The sequence below is a fragment of the Plecotus auritus genome (genome assembly GCF_963455305.1).
Source record: "Plecotus auritus genome assembly, chromosome: 1".
In the NCBI taxonomy this organism is placed as follows: Eukaryota; Metazoa; Chordata; class Mammalia; order Chiroptera; family Vespertilionidae; genus Plecotus; species Plecotus auritus.
Window position 1 is genome coordinate 43,068,086 of NC_137770.1, and position 4,003 is coordinate 43,072,088.

General features: G+C 39.1%; 1 pseudogene across 1 annotated transcript; it reads right to left on the minus strand.

Annotated features, from left to right (window-relative positions):
- Positions 1-2,018: 2,018 nt before the first annotated feature.
- LOC308233213 (KRR1 small subunit processome component homolog) lies at positions 2,019-3,011 on the minus strand (annotated as a pseudogene). The gene has a single exon. The product of its transcript is annotated as a KRR1 small subunit processome component homolog (transcript).
- Positions 3,012-4,003: the final 992 nt, after the last annotated feature.

Consider the following 4,003-nt stretch of genomic DNA (forward strand, 5'->3'; position numbering starts at 1 on the left):
CTCCAGGACAGGCCTTGAAGGGATTCAGGGCTGTGCCTCATAGTTAACACTCATATACGGTCCGTTTTGGTTTCACATCATGACGTAACCTCTAAGAGCCAAGATAAAATGAGACAGATGTACTGCTTGTTGGATGCAAAGATCTGTAAGTTGAACTCTTTTCCTTTAATTTTATATTGGACTTTTAAAAGAGATTCTAACACAAAGGACCCATTCAAGTTTTCTACTGTTGTGAAGAAGTTGAAAACACACACATGCAAGCACCTTGGCTGTTGGCTAGCTATGGAGGATGCAGTTAAGAGCACCTCTGAGCTTTTCTCCACACCTCCCATGATTAAAGTCAATTCACGAGGTTAACTGCAGGCACCCACATTGGAAATAATTTTTGAGTCAGAACAATGGGGAGCAACCTTGCCCTCCAAGAGGAATGTGCGGTCTGCATGGCAAATGTCAGAGATGGCATGGCACACTGAGGAAAACCACATTTCTCTGTCATCTAGTCTTTTATGTGAAAATTCAAGGGCCTGCCTATAACTGGAGCGGGTCTGTCTCCCATCACTGGGGAAATGTGAGGAGGGTCTTGAACACCAGCACTGTGGTTGTTTTTAGACTGTGGCAGAAATGGATCTGATGGGAAAATGGGTGGCTGAGTAACATGACTTAAGCCATCTCTTGCTGAGAGGTGACCAGTTAGCCGAGGACCAGGAGGTTAAGCAGGATTCTGGTCAGAGTTCAATTGAATGACCCCAATGAGGCCCATCAGCATTCTCTGAGCTGCAGTTTTACTGCTGAGAGAGTTATGCCACCAAAGATTGGGTTGCAGAGGAAACGTGCTTCCCCCCAAATTTACTTTCACCTCTCCTCTCGCTCATTGATTTTGATAGTTTTAAAACAACCTGAAAGATATGTGACCAAATGAATTTTCTCTCCCCAAGGTTCTTTTCTATGGCATGTTCTCTAAAATTTTTGACCATTAATTATCATGCCATAGCAATATAGCAATTTGGTAACTTGCCAATTTGGAAACACCCAATTAAAAGATTTATGGTATTGCAAATTATACACAATTATATTGCAATTCAATGACTTAGGGTTGTTCTAAAACTAGAAAAAGAAATTATATTCTTTGGTTGATCTCTATATAAAATATAGAGCATCAGCGCATCAGCCATCCATATACAGTATCAAATCCCAAGATGAGAGCCAATGCTCTTGTATTCATTTCTCTGCAGGGAAGGAGCTACACAGTTCAAGGAGCTTACACTTTGGAACTGGACTTGGTGTGGACCCTGCCTCTACCACAGCACAGTGGAAAACAACTCCTTAGGAATAAATTGATTAATTAATACTGATTATTCCCAATGTTGAGTGCAGTACCTGGCATTTGGTAGGTACTCAAGGTTTTTGATTAATTGATTGATGGTTTGCCAAATGCTTTAATATAAAATTTCAATTTTACTTTGAAAGGAGCAGCTACAGTTGCCATGCAAGGAGTTAAACCTTCTTAGAAAAATATCTCCATGTATGAATGTTACCATGATTTGTTCCAGAGAATAGAATTAGGGACAGAAGTTGAAAATCAGAAGGAAGGTAATTTCAGCTCAATTTTAAGAACTATTTGACAATTAGAGTTGCCCATTTGTACAGTGGGTGTTCCTGTGAGGTATACTAGATGAAATGATCTTAAGAACACCCACTTTCCCTGAAATACCTTCCTCCTTCTATTGTATCCTGTACTGATGTTATTTATTTTTTAAGAATATAAAAATTTATATGTATTAATAATAGCTGTTCGCATAAACACTGTTATAAAGAACAAAACAAACTCAGAAAAAAATTAATCAGAGTATTACTTCTTATAGTAACTAATGCCCTAATATCTCAAACTTATTTATTTGAGAAAGAGAGAGAGAGAGAGAGAGAGAGAGAGAGAGAGAGAGAGAGAGAAACAATGCCTTATTTATGCATTCATTGGTTGATTCTTGTATGTCCCCAGCCCGTGCCTATCTCAAAATTCTTTACAAAAGGGATAGCTTAATAAGTTCTAGTTCAGGGTTGTTGTTTTTAATGCATATTACGTTTTTCCTCCTTTTCTTTTTATCTGCTTCCATTTTATGTTTAACTTCTTCAGCTGCAAGAGCTCCCAATTGTTTATGCATTGCTTTCTTCACCTTTTCCTTGATGGCAGCCACATCAATTTTAGTTTTAGTAGAAGCTCTCTCAGATTTTACAGCTGGCTTTTCTGTAGGTGGAATAACACTTCGTTTTTCTCCTCTTGTCTCTTACTGAGAGTACCCACTTGTCTAGCTTTTATTGCTTTCATTGTCACTTTTTTTGACTTGCCTTCAGAAAGTATTCACCACTAGGCACTTCTTTATCAATCTGACGTTCTGGTTGTGGTGGTGGGCATGGTGTATACTCTTTCCTAACAGATTTTCCCTTTGGTCCCTTGCATTTATTCACATTTTTGTGTGTGATCAGTGGCAAAAATTGTTCCCAACTTCGTGATCACAATTCAGAATCTTTTTGCAAACTCTTGTTTAATCATTAAGGTCTCTTTGAAGCCACTCAAAGGTCCAAATGGCTGAAACTGTGTTTCCCTGGACCATAATATAACCGTTTATTAAAGTTTCCAATGTTCAAATGAAACACTACTTGCTAATGGTGTTATCAGGTCTCTGGCCCTAATGATGGTATCTGGCTCAAAATCTTCTTTGTTTTCTAAACAGTCATGCTGCCTTCCATCAGGTCCAGGGGTGTGTTCATGTGATGTTTATTCAAGGCTTTCTGTACCAGTGGCCAGCAATCTTTCAAGTAAGCCTCTTCATAATTTGGGAACAAAGTTGCAAAACTGCCCTTCTTTAAGAGTCCTCTGGGATTGTCCTCTTTGGAAATAGATGGTTCCTGCCAATCATCAGGAACCGTGAGGAGTTCTGTTCATCTCTTCTCCGGCTTTGGCTTCTGGTTGCAAAATTCACTTTCCTCAGCCCATTCAGTTGGGAGGACACCATCTTTAAATTGCCTGATGTTCTTTTTTATTAATTGATATTTTAAAAAGTTTGTATTTATATATGAACCAGATAATGTTAGTGAACTTTAACCAGCCACTATACACTAACCTCTTGGAATGTCAGAGCAATGTCCCATCTGGACAAGCATTGTGAAGGTCCGCCTCATCTAGAGTGAATGGAAGGGGTGGGGATGTGGTTAAACGTTAAGTGAATAGGGGATGTGGTTCTAAGATAAGTTCTAAGATAAGTGAATGCCTCTGCTTGTGACTCAATCTTGGAAGGGTTCAGAAGTGAGCATTCAAAATTTAGCTGCAAGCTAAATCAGACACTAGAATCCGGGAAAAGGATTTTAAAAAATTATTCTGGACTTTCCTGTTGTGTGTTCTTCACTCCCGCCTACTAACAATTTACTCAGGGCTCTGCTGGGTGACCAACCGGGCCATCCTAGAGATGTCCCTGTCTCTAAGACTGAGGAGTGGAATGTAGGGATTGGGAAGAAAAAGTTTTACTGAATTGTCTTTTCTATTCATTTTAAAATTTCCATCTGTTTTAAAAGACTAGCTATTAACAGAAAAGAATTTAATTAGTCTATTTCAGGTTGGGAAGAAAATTTGAAGTCCAAGTGAATTCTGAGAGTTGTATGTCTATTAACTTGGATCTACCTAGAACCATCCAAAGAGGTGTTTCTACCCTTTCATGGTGGGCTGATGCAGTAGCTGTGATGGTCAATTCTATGTTCTTTTACAATTTGGGGGATCTATGGGGATTTTTAAGACAAGGTGGAATGAATTCTGGTTTTGGAGGTGAGAAAGTTCTGGACCAAAAGATTTACCACGTGATTCGGCTTGTAGAGCTTCTGCTTGCTGTGGCTACTAGGTGAAATATGTACATTTTTCTCTAGTGCAGCTTTCATAAAGGGGTTGACCAGAACTCTTACCTCTTGGCCTAATTTTTTGCTGCTCAGAAGGAAGCTGTGGAAATGCCTTGGATTT